This window comes from Myotis myotis, unplaced genomic scaffold (genome assembly GCF_014108235.1).
Source record: "Myotis myotis isolate mMyoMyo1 unplaced genomic scaffold, mMyoMyo1.p scaffold_m19_p_2, whole genome shotgun sequence".
In the NCBI taxonomy this organism is placed as follows: domain Eukaryota; kingdom Metazoa; phylum Chordata; class Mammalia; order Chiroptera; family Vespertilionidae; genus Myotis; species Myotis myotis.
Window position 1 is genome coordinate 131,009,006 of NW_023416324.1, and position 17,666 is coordinate 131,026,671.

Genomic DNA, 17,666 nt, shown 5'->3' on the forward strand with positions numbered 1-17,666 from the left:
CCAAACATCAAATTATTCTAATATTAGGTAAAATGCAATTTGTGGGCCATAATTGAAAAAAAAAGTGTTGCAGTATAATATGAAATGACAATCAAATAAAGTTATATTAATATCTCCATATTATATTTTCTCTTTGGAACTGACCTTTTTAAAATTGTTTAATAATCAGTTAAGAAAGTTAGGAGGTATAACATCATTGGTGTTTTCAGCTATTAGAAAAAAATAAAAGGACTGATAAATATTAATGTGTTGATCCAAGATAGATTTAGAGTGTAGGAAAATTTCTAATTTGGGTCTGTTCAAATCTGGCCCTGCATTGCAAAAGGGAAGAGCAGGGTACTACTGTGAAATAGGGGTAAGGAGGGACATGTGTAAGGAGAGAGTTGAAGAGAAGTAGCAAAGCACCATAAAAAATTAACCACCTACCCACTGGTTCCCAAATCAGTGCATTTTATACAGTGAGCAAATTCATCTCAATATACAATTACCTGTAAAGTCAGAACTGTGAGATATCCTGTATAGAAAACAATATTTTTTCATTATAACTTCAAAAATAGTAAGACGTCCCCATTTTTCCTCCAAAATGTACAGTTTTTATTTTTAATAATGCAAGCTATTAATATGAATGTATGCTGTTTACTCATGTAACAGACAGATGACATTTTCCTAGGATTATTTTCACAATAAAAAAGTTGGGAGAACATTTTGTATCAGAGCAAAAATAATTCAAACAGATGAGGTGCATTCTTTTGCATCACTTCTACATAAGCAATATTCTTTGAGGTTTCTAGGTGGCTTAAAAGGCGATTTTATAGGTTGAAATAGTGTCCTTTCTAGTTTTATTGCCAGAACAAAACAGTATTCGTCTGGAATACATATAATATTGCATGCGGGGTTAATTAGGTTAGGGATGAATTAATTTGTAACAATTTCCGTTATTTGACAGGCATCAATAATGCAGTATATTACTTGCATTCCAGACATCAGCATACTGCCATGACCCAGTCAGATTCAATTTGGGAAAATCTTGGATCATATGAATATGTTATTATTGATTTTTGTAACATCATATTTTACAATCATGTCTAGTTATAAAACACCATAATAACTTGAGGAGATATTTTAGAAAGTCATATTGTTGATGAATGAGAATCATGCTTCTGTAGCGAAATAAAAACCTGCTGTCTTCTTCCTGAAATGAGATGTTAAGGTATAATTTGGTACATTATTAACAGTTATTAAGGAAGTGCTTTTTGAAGCAATCTCCAAAAGCTTTGATTGGATATTTTCACTTGGAGTGTCAGAGAGAGTATGATGACCATTTATAGAACTCTTTTCAAACCCTTTCTGTTCCAGACTATTTTCAGTTGAATAATTTCCCTCCATGTATCCAAACTCTCATTTCATTTGCACATAATGATTAGATAGAGTATCCAGTTTTGCACATAAATGATCAGATGACAAGCCAGCTTGATACAGAAAGGTTATGTTCATGGTACCTATGGTTAAATGCATGCATTTTTAAACAAGAGTTTACAGTCATCATAAAGCTAATTCTATAATATTTACTTGTAGAGATACAAAACTGAATATAGTCATAATATGGAAAGATGCAAAATGACACCTTTAAAGAATGATAGGTCTATAAATCACATTACTATCAGTTATGCTATATATATTTTGCAAAGTTCTAACACCTTACACAGATGGTTATACTGTGTTAATTATATTTAAGTGGATTTGTGAAATCAGAGTTACACACACACACACACACACATACACACACACACACACACACACACACCCCTTCCCAAAGGAATGGAAAATATTAATGTTTCTTAGTCTAAAAGCCAAATTACAAATTGCCTATACAAACTCACTTGGTATTCATATTTTTCATATATTATTTATAATATTTTATTGTTGCTCATATTCATATTGAAATTATTGACTCATAGTATTCATATAACCCATTTATCACTCCTAATATCTCTTTCACAGTACCATTTACTCTTTTTCCAGATTCCAAAATGTAGGCAATTAAAAAAAAGTTCTCTTCATAAATGTCATGTCTTATTTTTCTCTATTTTGTCTATAGCATCTGAGAACAGTTGAGGTGAGAAATTGAGAGTAGGGGGTTGGGAGAAAGGTTGGGAGGGGAGCTAATATTGTGGCCGAACATGTGCACTCTAGCTGCTGTAAATGTACAACCAGATACACAACTTTATGTCTGTATGTATGCTTGTGTATATGTGTGTGTGTTATATGTATGTATCAGAGCTAATTGGTTTCAGTAAATAGTAACTACGAATTTTATATCAGGCAGTGTTAAGACATCTAATACGTAAAGATATATAGAAGCTAATTCCTTTTTTCCATTAATTTTCACTGTAACAGGGCTGAGAAAGAATGAGAATATAACATACTAATATTGAAGAACATTCAAGAATTAAAATTGCAAACAGAAGAACCTTACAGTTATTAGTATACTAGTCAAGATGATGAGAGAAGTGAAACTAGCAGAAATTAGAACAGTGATGCTACCCATGAAAACCCTATCCAGAGGGGCCGCTTGCCCCAAACCTGTCCTTTCTAGAGACAGGCTTGTCCTTTGTGTGAAAACAGGGACTGGTCTGTGTAAGCCAATGCCATAAATGTTGAAATAGCTTCTCTCTCTTTTAATGCTAAACTACCATGTGAATACCAGACTAATTCAGATTAGGAGCTTTTCAGTGGAGGGTCATAGTGTAATGTCCTCCTTTGAATATGCTTTCTGAAAATATCTGTAAAAAATGAGCTGAAAAATGCTCTTAAATTTGTCTCTACAAGTAATAGTAGACATATACATGCATATAAAACATTTATAAATGCTGTTCTGTTATTGTAAAAAACAAGTATGTATTTAAACAATGGCTGTGTGAAAAATGTTCAGACTTCTGAGCACTGGATACTTTTTTATATTTAAAAAGCACAATTTTAAGAAAAGAGACATTATTTTATTCATATTATTATGCTACTTCTTTTATTATTAGTATTTAGAAGCATCATAGGCATACATGTAAGTGCAAATAATTCAAATAAAAATAGTGGAGAGACCAGTTGTAAGTGCCAACTCCCTGCTGCAGTCCCCCCACGTAGCCCAAGCCTTTCACCTCAGCTGGTGCAGCAGCATTTCAGCGGCCTCCAGCTGTGGTCAGAATAGTGTTCATCTCCTGCGACTCCCTAGTGTCCCAAAGGTGTTTAATTTTCAAGTTATGGTTGACAAAGAGGACGAGAAATTCAGCAAATGAAAGAGTAACTTGAGATAAGAAACTAAAGGGATATTATCTTTGCTTTAGGGGAAACATACTCTCCAATGTAATCACTGAACCATCCTGTGTTATCTTCTAATCCTGGGAGACCCATGCTAAATAGATGAGGAGATATAGTTATTCTAGAACATGGGATTTTAAATAAAGTAATCCTGTGAACTTTTTTTTTTAAAGCTAAGGAGCTATGTGGCAAGAGTTTTTGATCCTTGTTTAAACTCAATTATTTGCTTATTTAGGATCTTGATTAACAACAAATAGTTATCAGGTTACCAGCAATTAATATAGGTATGTAATATTGTGGTAAGTATTTGGAAGTATTCTAAAGCCCTGAAAAAAATCATTAATAATCAAACATGGTACTATTGACTAAAATTACTTTATTCATGTGATAAGTAACAGACTATATCTGTAAATATTTGCTATAAATTTTTCTATGAAGTAAAATTGAAAAGGGATTCCTTAAACACAATCAATATCATCCTAGCTACTGAAAATCCAATCCTGTACCTAGAGTAATCAATGGAGGAAGGAATGATGAATAACATACATTTGAGGAGAATTATTTGTTTTGTTTCTATCTCTTTACAAAGAAGTTCACAACAGTGGCTTGTCATATTAAACTTTGCCCAGATTCAGTATGGCAACATGTATGTAGAATAAAATATTATCAAAAGTACATTAATCCCAGGTAAATTGACCCAAAAATGTGTTAACTGATCTTAAAGCTCTATGCTGTGAATCTAATAAAAGCAGCATGTGAACTGAAGGAAGAAGACCTGGTGTCAAGTCCATCTCCACCATCACTGGCTCTGGGATCTGGGACAAGCTCCCTCAATGTAAGACAGTAGGTAGAGCCAGGAAAACTCGAACATAGGTCTATTGCTTTCCCATGTGGGGCTGCTGTGACCCCTACATTAAAATATAGAGCTGAATAAGGAAGCTGTGCTTATAGTTCAAAACTAAAATAATAATTTAAAATATTTAAACATTAAAATAAAATAAATAAAATATTTTTAACTAAAAATATTCTGAGACCACTTTATTAAATCAGCATTCTCTTTAAGTGTCTATTATTTCTTTAGAAGCTCTACAATAGGCTACACATTTGTTGACTGCTTGTAAGTCTGAAGAATGTTTAATTTACTACCAAGTATGAATAAACAGAGAAAGGTAAGAGAGAAACAGTAAGGAATACAATAGAATCTTATAAGCCAGGTTGGACAAAGAAGCAGGTTTAGAAATAGAAATAAATTAATATATAAAAAATTCAATATCTAAATGTTGGATTAATAAATGCCTCAACAGAAATAGACTCATGTTGTCCTACTTTCGAAAAATCAAAAGAATGAAAAAGATTAGTTAAAAAAGCAATCTATAACTGCCATTAACTTTCTTGAAATAATATTCTTTACACATTTGAGCTGCTGCTCCTAGTACCATGGTATTTACTGCATAAATGTATTTCGGCTTCTGCTAATTCAAATCTATAATGCCTTAGGCAGTGTGGGACTGCAGCATCTTATTACTGAGGTTTCAATTGCTATAGAGTTAGGTTTAGAATTTTTGTAGAATTATATAAATTCTGGCATAAACTATTCAAATGAATGGGTTTCACTAGAAAAGTCCTTTTTTTTTTTTCAAAAGCAGTAACTTTACAAAAAAACAATATATACTTATCTTATTCAGGAGAATTTCCTATTTGGCACCAAGGAATTATTCAAGTATCCACTGGGACATTAGAAATAATGCTGTGATCACCTAAAAGAGCCTGCCAATTATTGCCATATGTGAATGTGGTTTTTGTAATCTGGACACTTATCCCCTAGGATTTGGGCTAATAGCTGTAGCCTTTAACTTCTCATTAACTGACAGAAAAGCTATCAGATAGAGAAGATGTTGGTCAGTGCTAACATAGTACAAATTTGGACAACTGGCTGAAAGTTGAAAGGATCAGTATCACCTTAACAACAGTCTGTACTTATGGAGAAGTGAGACTCAGGAAAACTAAAGAATTTTAAAGTCAGATATGTTTTGATACTCAATAAAAGAAAGCTCCTTCAAGAAGTGAGGACAGGCTGTAGAGGGAAGTCAGCCAAGTTTGTAAGTGTTTGCTAGTGCCTATGGCAGCCAAAAAAATAAAATAAAGAGTGTCAGTATTGGGGGTGGGAAGAGTGAATCTATATAAAGAAGCAGAAAGGTTTTGAACTACAAAGTGGAGGTAATTATTTCAATTACCCCTAAGGGGAACCCATTTAGCTTTGGTCCTTCCACCAGTAAATGCAAGAATTACAGAGGAGAGTAAAAGCATTAGTTATGTGTGACAAGATGATGTGGAGTATCAACTGGCCACCAAGGGCAAAACATTGTTCTGATTTTTCTATGTTAAAGAAAAAATTTTGAAGACATAGTATATCTATGGAAATCTCCAGGGCCACAGAGGTATAATTGAAAGTATTGGGTATAGCAAAGAAGGGTTGAACACGTACGTATTAATAACTTACTTGAAAAAGAGATTCTGTTTTGTGATATATTTTAGTGAATGCTCTGGAAAAAATATAATTCTAACAGAGAAGGGTATTGTCATATTATTCCAAGGAGAAGTAAATGCCCGTTAAATCTGAAAAATTAGAAAGCTAAGAAGGCAAATGTGGTTCAAGTACTTTAACAAATCAATGCGTTATGTAATAGAACATTTTAGAAATGTTGGTGTACATTATGTAAATGCTTAATCACTTACATATTAATACCAATTCTAATATGTTTTTGGAACTTATTATTCTCTCAATTTGATTCTTACAAAATCCTAGCAGATATTTTTAACTATCCTCACTTTATGGATGCAGAAACTGAGACATAATGAGGCTTTATAACTTGTTCAGTTACATAGGTAGTAAGTGGAAGAATCAAGATTTGGACCTGTGTTCTGAACAATTACAATATCCTCAGCAAAATAATATCTCCAACTGATTTAACCATCACTGATGCTACATTTTAAATTGTTGGTCCAGCAGACATGATATATTTGTGTTGACCTGCTTGTAATTTTTCTTTTTTTTATTTGATAAATAGTGTATATTAGCAAAATCAGGGAAAAATTGAAGTCTATAGAGCACAGTTTTTAGGTTTTGAAATCTAGTATCTGGGTCATGAGGAGATCAAAATCAATCATGTTCTGAGAAGATTCACCCAACTCAGTAAAGACACCTTGTTTTTCTAACACATTCATATTAGGGAACACTTCCCAAGTAATCCATTCTTGTATTCATTTTACAGAAAAAAAGCTCTATATAGTTTGATTAAGTTTGCTTCTCTGGAAAACCATATTTTTGATAACCAACTTTATTAGGTGTCAATATACAAACGCCTTTATAACAAGGAAAACTAAATGCGGCTTTTCTTTTTTAAATATATTATATTGATTTTTTATAGAAAGGAAGGGAGAGGAATAGAGAGTTAGAAACATCGATGAGAGAGAAACATCGATCAGCTGCCTCCTGCACACCTCCCAATGGGGATGTGCCCGCAACCCAGGCACATGCCCTTGACTGGAATCGAACCCAGAACCTTTCAGCCCGTAGGCCGACCCTCTATCCACTGAGCCAAACCAGTTACGGCAATGCGGCATTTTCTTAACACGAAAATATTGGAATCATTTTTTTTCAGTACAAAGACTATAAATACCTCACAGTTTAGTATAGCAAGTGCTTATTTGGCTAACTCGATGTGACATAAAAATTAAACTCTGTCTTTAGCTATATCTATCCATTCATTTCCTAACTCAGGAAATAGGCATAGCACTCAACAATTTCAACAAGAAGCTTAGAGGTCAGTCCTTAGCCAGCGGTTTTCAACCTGTGGGTCGCGACCCCTTTGGCGGTCGAACGATCCTTTTACAGGGGTCACCGAAGACCATCCTGCATATCAGATATTTACATCATGATTCATAACAGTAGCAACATTACAGTTATGAAGTAGCAACAAAAATAATTTTATGGTTAGGTCACAACATGAGGAACTGTATTTAAAGGGCCAGAAGGTTGAGAACCACTGGCTTAGGCTATCTTCCACCTTATACTCTGCATCCATACTATCTGCAGGAACTATCAATATGATCTACATAATATATCTCAAATGAATGCACATCTTTCTATACTCATAACTATTTCCTGATCTATGTCATATCATCTCTAATTTGAATTATTTCCACAGTTTCCTGTCTGTTCCATTCTTGACTCATTTCAATGCATTTTCCTCATTGGAATAAGAATAATCTCTTTGAAGTGTAAATCATATTATGCTGTTGTACCCATACATGAACCCTTTCTGTGACCATCCACAATACCTATGTAAAAAGAAGCCTTTATTGTAACCTGCAAGGCACTCCATGGCGTGATTGGTCTGCATGCCTCTCCAGACTGACCTGAAGTCCAGGTATCCTCTCTGTTTCAGCTATATCCTGTTTTCTTTCATTTTCAGAAACACTCAAGAAATCTTTCTGACTCAAGATTTTCACCCAGAATGCTCTGCCTTCCAGTTTTGGCTTCTGTCTTTTACATATCACATAAATATCTTAGTGTTTTGCACATACCATAGAAAATGATAGACCTAATTTTTAAGGCTAGTTGGTATACATATCATCATCATTATTATTATTCAATTGGAAATTTGCTAACTCTTTTTACATTCTAAACTAACATAGTATGTTTTTTCAGTATACAGTATATACCCAGACTTATGTTTTTTTAATGTAGGGATATTTGCTTAAACATAATTAAAGATATTTTTAAAAAGGAATGTTTAGAATAAACTGGGACATCTCCTTCATTTATAGTTTTAACATTTATAATTACTGTAAATCACATGTATGATTAAATATTACGTATATATTAGATATATATTTCTTCATTTAATAACTAATGGAGCACATAATTTTTTAAATGTCCCCATCTTCTTTTGAAATTTAATAATTGATTCATAACTTGAGATTGATTATTTCCAGGAAAATTTGGTCTACTAAGATATCTATGATTGGTTCACCTACTAAATGGGCATAACAAATATTATGGGACATTGCTATGGAGATAGTTTCCATTCTTCTCTCAAAATCTGTTGTCTGTTTTTTATGAACCAAGCATTCTAGTAGGTGCCTTGAAAAGAAAGCCCCCGCAAAAAGGAGGGGGGAGGAGTCTATGTGGTACTCATTATCTTATCAATATTACTATAATAATATGAGTTGAGTTTTAAAGCTATAATTTTTTATACATGTGTTTTATGAAAACACTAGAGTCCTGGTGCACTAATTCATGCACCAATGGGGTCCCTCTGGGATCAGGCCAAAGCCCACCCTCTGACATCCCCCAAGGGGTCCTGGATTGCTAGAGGGTACAGGCCAGGCAAAGGGGTCTCACTGTGCACAATTGGGGCTGGGGAGGGACATGGGTGGTTCACCAGCCAGAGAGGGACCATGGGAGGGCTCCAGAGCATGTCCGGCCGGTCTCAGTCCTAATCGGCCGGACCACAGCAGCAAGCTAACCTACCAGTCAGAGCATCTGCCCCCTGGTGGTCAGTGCACATCATAGTGAGTAGTTGAGCGGCTTAGCATGTGTTCAACACTTTGGTTGAACAAAGGACTGGACACTCAGCATATTAGGCTTTTATTATATAGGACTAGAGGTCCGAGGCATGAAATTTGTGCAAGTGTAGGCCGTTGCAATTCCGGCTGCCTTATGGCCCTGTGGCCCCACCCCCCTCCCACTGGTCATTCTAGAGAAGGTCGTTCTGGAAGGTCATTCCAGAAGGTCATTCCACCATCTGGTCTAATTAGCATATTAGCTCTTTATTTTATAGGATGATTATACCTTCAGTGTTTATTTTACATGTGGATCCAATAACTAGATTGCCTTGCAAGATATATTAAGTATCAACTGAGTAAAGCACACTGTTTGGAAAGAAGGCTTTTGGTAGTTAAAATTTTCCCTGGCTTGTAAGTCTGCAGATGATAAAATGTGAAGGCAATCAGAAGTGGATGCTTGACTATGAGTTTGAATGATTTCGGCTATTCTTGAACATTAACTTAGCTAGTTGCAGCAATCCTCTCTTCTGATATAGAGTCCTTCTATATATCATCAAACAAATGTGCAGTACTATGAAACCGAGATTTGCTCAGAAGTAAAAAAGTCCAGATCTAACTGTTATAACTTATGTTAAAGACATTTTAGAAGTACTATTTTCCAGTCCTAATTAATAGTTTATTGGTTTTAAAATTGTTGTTACTTAGTTGTGTCAAATTTATAGTCAGAGTGACAGTACTGGTTGGGGCAGTACTGAAGGCTTTTCTAGGTATCTTTTCTGAAGTACATCAAATCTACCCCAAGTCTTGGGAAAGGAGCTAATATTTTCACTCTTGTTGGTATTTTGAGTATTTACTCTTTAGTAGACACTTAGGAGAACTCCAAATACTATGTTATGCTTTAGTGACAAATCACCTATCAATAATATAGCAGAGTGGAGTATTTCATATTCCTAAGCTCCTTGAGAGTTATTAATGTCCAACGGAAGCAATAAAGTGGAATTGCACTAGTCTTTATAGTTTTTTATTGGAAACTATTTTTGGTATGATCCCCCTCCTCCCACCCCACCGCCCATACACACACACACACTACAGTTCCTGTGTCAGCTGATAACAGAGAAAAGTAGAAAATTCATTCTATGGTAAGCAGGCAGATTCCCTAAAAAAAAAAAAAAAAAAATCTTTACAAACACCCCTCCAGCAGACTACCACAGTTAGCACTCTCTGTTTCCAATGCTAGACTTCCCTTCCATCAGAGCCATTCCCTGGGCTAGACACAGGCTCGGCGAGATGTTGAAGGATGCTACTATCCACAGTCAGCTACTGTGACAAAACGATGTAATGAATTTTCCTGGGCGCCCTGTGATGACCTAGTATTTTTAGAGTCATACCACATATATTTGTTACATTAATTTTAGGGTGCTGGATCCATTGTCAATCCTACATTGGTCATCCCTTTTAAATTTGGCAGGATGAGAAGGCCCTTAGGCTGAGGTTTCATTTCTGGCTCCAACACTCAATAGTGGGATAAGCAGCCAAAGCACTTAACCTCATTAAGCCTCAATCATCTCCTCAGGAAGGATGGATAAGACCCGTCTGACAGGATTGTTTTAAGTACAAGTGAAACATAAGTGCAGTGCTAGACCTGGAGGACATTTGCTTTAAATGGTGTTTATTATATTTCATGGAGGTGAGAACTATTCTCTTCAGGCAGATAGGTCTGAGGAAGGTGATGCAAACAGGTAATGTAATCTGCCTGGGATTTCAAAGGCTATGGGGATAAAATGTGACTCAATTTCCCATTCCATTCCTGTCATTCACCTCTCCAGCCTTACATACAACACCTAAACCCTAAATTTGCAGATTGTAAAAAGAAAATAAACAAATATCCTGAATAAATTTCTCAAGTCAATCAATAAAACTATAAACAGTAACTTGAAAGGGTGGATGGAATATATAATAATCTCTTCCCTGAAGAAATATTTTTAAAATGTACCAAGTGGTCTAAATTAGAGAAACGTGCAGACACACATACACACAGACACACATACAATGTGGCTATTTTAGAACATACAAAGATACACCCACTCTCTCTCTTCCTTCTCTCCTTCCCCCCCTTTCCCATCTCTCTTTCCCCTCTCTCTCTCTCTCTCTCTCTCTCTCTCTCTCTCTCTCTCTCTCTCTCCTTTCTCTATCTCTCACCCAACCCACATCCTCCTTTCAATGGGAAGTAGCATCACTTAACAAATCTGGATATGTGAAATGTCCACATAAAATAAACAAAAATGGGAGACAGACTCCTGCTCTTGTCCTTTTTCCTATGTTCCAAAATCCTAATGTGCTCCAGTTATTTGTACTATAAGAGCAATAGTATTTGCCAAGTATAATGAATTTATTTTAATATTTCCAAATATTTTCTCATCTTTCTTCCTTTCTTTCTATTCTTTATCTTCTCCTAGTAGATAGATTAAATATATATATATATCTTGCAAGATTAATGTAAAGTTCTAGGATAACAGAGTCATAACTGAAAAAAAATTCATTTTCAAATTTAGAAATTAACCACATAAATGAATCAAGCTTGTTGCACTTTATTTTCACAACACCATAAATACTACTATCTATTGCTGTGGCACCTACCTATGAAATTGTTCTATATATTTTAAGAAGTTTCATTATACCTTAATTGTGGGGATTGGGGGTTGAGAGTAATGTGGGAAAGATATTTTTGAAATATATATTAGAATATACATATACATTTGAAACCTCATGCTGGCAATTTTTTAAAACATCGTATTCTTATGTAAATGGAACATTTTCCTTTAATAAGAAAATTAATTTTATGTGAAAATCAAATATATAAGCATGCTTTTCTACACAATTATGAACATTTATGTCTTTCTAAACAGTTTCAAAATAGATGATGGGTTTAATATTTGTGAAACACTCATTTGGCTATAGGTTTTGATGATTAAGTAGGCATAATTTTCATGTTTTTGTTGTGAAATCCATTCTTATTCGTTTAAGAAGTGAATTTCGCCAAACCGGTTTGGCTCAGTGGATAGAGCGTCGGCCTGCGGACTGAAAGGTCCCAGGTTCGATTCCGGTCAAGGGCCTGTACCTTGGTTGCGGGCACATCCCCAGTGGGAGGTGTGCAGGAGGCAGCTGGTCGATGTTTCTCTCTCAGTGATGTTTCTAACTCTCTATCCCTCTCCCTTCCTCTCTGTAAAAAATCAATAAAATATATTAAAAAAAAAGAAGTGAATTTCAAAATTTCTTGAGTAGAAATCCCTTCCTATCTTAAATATTTACCTCTCCAGCCTTACATACAATACCTAAAAGCCTAAATTTCCATAAAAATATAAACATAAGAATAAGCAACAAAAAAGACACCCTAGAATTACATTAACTAATTTTTTGTTACCTTATAAATGGCTCTTAGCCATGAAGTTACTCAAAGCCAATTTTATTTTTTTTTTTTATTATTAGTTAAGGTATTACAAATGTGTCCTCATCCCCCCCATTAACCCCCAAACTCCCCCCCCCCACAAACTCATGCTCCCATCCCCCTGTTGTCCATGTCCATTGGTATGGCTTATATACATGTATACAAGTCCTTCGGTTGATCTCTTCCCCTTACCCCCACCCTCCCCTACTTTCCTTCTGGGGATTGATAGCCTGATTGCTGTTTCTCAGTCTTTGAGTCTGTCCCTTTTCATCAGTCTATGTTGTTCAAAGCCAATTTTAAATTGAAGACATCTCCTAGTTTGTAATATTTTGTGATTAATGTATGTATGACATTAGTTTTATTTTAAATTCATTCTCTTTATAAAGATAATATTATCAAATGTTTCAGTTTAATAAATTTCAAAACTAAAAATAGAATAGAAAGCTGATAGAAGTATATGAAGTATGAGGTGTACATGCAAAAGTTGCAGAGGTATTGCCCCAGGAAAAGAACTGACATTATTTTAAAATAAATGTATCTAAAAACTTTAGATAAGGTCAGAACACACAGCTCTTCCTTAAATGTGGAAGACAACTTAAAAGCTGGCAAAACACAACATCCTTAGGACCAGGGCTGCTTTAGCATTCTCTCTGTGGCACACTGACTTTGGGCATATTTCACTGTTACTGGCACCTGTCTTGCTGACTCTGAGGGAGCAACAACAAACACAATAAAGTCTTGTTGCTAAGCTATCTTTGAGCCATACTAGATTGTGATTGATTCTCTTGTGTGTAATGGTGTGCTGGCATTTTCCTTAGGCTTTTTTGATTGAGCAGTGGACAGAACAGAAGAAGGAAACATTTGATCACTTTGTAAAAATGCTGCACATTGCAGGCAGGGTTTAATGACTGAATGTAGCCACTTCCAGTGCATTGAAATGCCTCTGCTTTGCCTCAAAGCATTGTACCTCTATTCAAATGGCAAAGAATAGAGTTCCTGTAAGATTGTGGAGTGCAGCTCATTTGGGGAATAAACAGTTGCTTTGACCTTGTACCGGCAAATAGACCCCGTCAGGCCTGGAATTGCAAGGCCAGGAAATCATCTGTTTAGTCAGTGCTGGTTCTGGTGATTAGTTTGTGTTTATGGCTGGGAATTGATAATATAGCCCTGTGTATATGAAGCTAAGGTCTGAATACTAAAAGGGTCCTATTTACCAACAGCTTCATTTTTTATTTTAAAGTTAGTGCAAACTGAAATCAGCCTTTTAACCCTTAATTAGGAGCATATTTTCTCTTAAAAGTCAACCACATTAGTCAACTGGAGACAAAATTCACTTTGCAATTGAAAGGCTGTCTACTTTCTTTCAACAGTAGCCACCATGGTTTACTGAGTGCATTTGTTTTCCTTTCACTATGGTAACTTTACCCATTCTCTGTATCAGCAGAGCTCAAACCCATCAATTACAGCTTCGAGGAAAAGTGTGCTATGTGCTGTGGGACTGAAGCCAAGATTCTATCCTGAAGCTTTTCTATAATTATTATTCATTGTATAGGTAGCGTTCAGAATACTCCCTATTTCGTACTTTTTTCTTCTTTATTTTACAAAGCTGGCCGTTTGTTATTTTACCCCACTTCTGACCCATAGTATTTAGTTCCTGTTTTATTGTTACCACTTCATAAATACAGAATCAGCAGATTCCCAGAATATTTTCAATGCATGTGCTACCAATTGGTATTATTTTGGCTCCCTCCTATTATTCATATTTTTAGTGTTTTTTTCAATAGAAAGTTAGCATTTGGCAAGGGTGTCATAGTTTTGTTCCACTGTGGTTTTTTCAATAGGTTTGGGGTTTGCTCAATAAATGAGCAAGCATACCTTAACTAACTCAGCAGTTAACATACAGGAACTAAAAGCTGGGTTAGCAAGGATAAGGCACAGAAAACCTTACTGCAGACTAACAAATGGGACATGTATATTGTTTTCAATTGTATTTTCAATACTGTGCTTCTTTTCCTTGCAAAAATGAAAAAAATGACATCATCTTACATTTTTATTAATATCAATTTTATTCACTCCCACAGATTCCCAAACTTCTAACATTCTAATATACTATGTACATTAAAGGAATAGTATAAGTAAATATAATTTTATTATGCTATTGGTTAAGATGAATGATAGGGAATTAGTTGTTTGGCTCTTGATTTACCTTTTAATTCATTCAATTATGAAATAAACATGCTCTTTGAATACATACTTCTCTGATACTGGAAAATATTGAAAAGGTCAAAATTTATCAGTTTTTGTGGAAGTATATTTCTTTTAGGTCAGAAGAGAACCTCATTTCTTTGTCTCATTCTTTCTACATAATTCTATCATCTCAATGGCTAATTATAACCCTAAAAGCAATGATGAAGTGAAGATAATTTGTTGTATTTTTTCTACTTAGAAAGTTCTAGGAATCTTATAAATTTTTGTACACAAGTATTAACTTTTTTAAGTGTCTAGCCTGAAGAGTTTTAGAAACAACTTAGTCAATATCTGCCATTTAATAAATGAGGAAATTAAAGTCTAGAGAGGACAATTGATTGCAAGTTAATCATTCACTTAAAAATGAACCCCATAAGTTCTGGCTGGTTTGGCTCAGTGGGTAGAGTGTTGGCCTGTGGACTGAAGGGTCCCAGGTTCGATTCCGGTCAAGGGCAAATGCCTGCGTTGTGGGCTCGATCCCCAGTACACCAAAAGTTGTAGAACATACAAACTGGCTGATGTGATGTCTTAGGACAGCGGTTCTCAACCTGTGGGTCGCGACCCCCTTGGCGGTCAAATGACCCTTTCACAGGGGTCGCCTAAGACCATCCTGCATATCAGATATTTATATCATGATTCATAACAGTAGCAACATTACAGTTATGAAGTAGCAACAAAAATAATTTTATGGTTGGATCACAACATGAGGAACTGTATTTAAAGGGCCAGAAGGTTGAGAACCACTGTTTAGGATCTTTCTTGCTCCTTTAAGCTCTCATTGTGTTTAAACAGTACATCTCAACTGAATCCTCTTTGTCCTTTATGTCATTTAGATATGCTTTCTGCTGTGAGTAAAAGAAAACTTGACCACAGTGACTTCAGCAAACAAGCTGTTATTTTTTGACATTAAGATAAATCTTGAGATAGGTGCCTGCTGGGTCAACAAGTGCAGGGTACACATCCTGCGATTTTTTGGGCCTTTAACTTATTGTCACATGTAAGCCATTAAGTCCATAATCAGTTCTGGAATGATGCAGATGTTGTGGCTTCAGTTGCTTTGGACCACTTTGTGAAGGGGGAAAAGCTATCCCAAACACCTTCATCCGCTTTCTGTTGTGTCTCTTTGGCCATACGTTGGCCATCCATCACTATCTGCAGTGAAATCGGCGTTCAGGAGCACTAGGTTGGATGCAATTCTGAAGAAATCAGGATCCTATTAGCAAGCAGAAGGCAGAGTTCGGACACTGAGCATGCAACCAACTGTACCCACCACATTCCTCTGCTTAACAGTTTGTCTTTTCATGTTGATCTATTTGTGTGTTTAATTATGCTTCGCACAGGCCAGTTCCTTCCATCTTTTCAAGATCTTTCTCAGATGAGATTCCTCTGTGTAATCTCTTCCAACAGTTCCATTGGAATGGGGTGCTTGCTCCATGTGGCCTGTGTTAAATGTCTGGTGCTCATTTTCGATTTCAGGGGCCCTTTGGGGATGGACAGAATTTGTATGTTTAAGGGTACCCAAAAGCCTGAAAAACAGGAAATGACTTATTGAACTGCATGTGCATGTGCCTACCTATATTGTACTAGTGTCATCTCTAAAATTATTTAGTCATAATTAGGTAAAGTTTAGTTACTAATTTGAATTAACATTCTTAACTTCTAAGTTGATTTTTTTATTAACTAGTTATTAACTGATAGAATTCAAGTTACAATCAGAAATCCTTGGCTGTAGTGGTGTAGCTAAGAAGTATTATATAACTGTCTTTTCTTTAAGTATCACATACCATTTATAATAGTAACAAAAAGTGATTGACTGTTTAATGAATACCTTTATGCTAAATGTTGTAAAAACCATAACAGCCCCAAATAAAAGCACATAGATAAACTTACCAGCAAACAAAACAACAAAGCAACTTAATCTTGAAAGACTCAGTAATGCCCCCTTGCAAATTTAAAGTCACTTTAATAATGAGCTAAATTGAAACCAGGAGTTAAGTGCATAGGTTGTTTATACTTTGTATCATTTTCTGTGAGGCAGTATAACAGGAGATATAAGTAGAATTTTCTAACCAATGCCTACAGACAATGTTCAAACCTTTTTAATCCCAACCCATGTTTGGTTAGGGCAATGAAATTTATTTGATTGGTTCTCAATGTGGCCCCTAAAGTTGTTCAATTTAATGTAACCTCGTCCTAGAGCAACCCTTCTTAATAGAATCCGGAAAACAGCAAGACTGAATTAATGATTGCTATCATTTTAAGTTATTCTAATTGTTTGTTTTGGCAGTGTATTTCCCGAGAACCTTACTAGGAGGAAGATATACTATTATGGATACCATGGGTTACCTTTCAAAATGCATTTATTATAAAAGTTAATATTTGTCCACACAGATATTAGTTAAATGCAAATATCTTGTTATTTGCAATATGAAGTTTATATGAGATAATTCTTCAATTCAATGATAAAGATAATCTATAAGGACTATTCTATATCTAAGTACTTTAAGTAATACAATTTCAGTGTAACACTGAAATTGAGTTTATAGATTCAAGAAATTACTGACGTCCAAAGATGTTCTGAAGGAAACTTTAAACATTTGGACCTCAAATTCCTTCATCAAAGGAATGTCAAAGAACTTCTCGTTGGGCTTTTCACCATGAATTTAGTTCTCAGTGGTTGAGCTTTGACCTATGAACCAGAAGGTCATGGGTTCATTCCCATTCAGGGCACATGCCTCGTTTGCAGGCTCGATTCCCAGTAGGGGGTGTGCCGGAGGCAGCCAATCAATGATTCTCTCTCATCATTGTTTCTATCTCTCCCTCCTTCTCCCGTCCTCTCTGAAATTAATAAAAAATATATTTAAAAAATAAACAAAATAAAAAGCTTTAATCTAATAACAATTCACAAGTATGTCAGTTTAAATAAAAATTGTACCGCCCTATGTTTGAGATATGCGAAAGGAAATATATTTATTTAAGTAGAAATTGTACCTCCTTATGTATTTGAGATACAGACAGGAACTATATTTCACTCTTTATTTTAGGCCATTACCATATAATTAATAAGTAATAATATAAGAATGAAGTCTGT

General features: G+C 35.2%; 1 protein-coding gene across 1 annotated transcript in view; it reads left to right on the plus strand.

Annotated features, from left to right (window-relative positions):
* The window catches only part of EPHA3 (EPH receptor A3), a 365,983-nt gene that overhangs the window by 210,000 nt on the left and 138,317 nt on the right, over positions 1 to 17,666 (plus strand). The window lies entirely within an intron of this gene.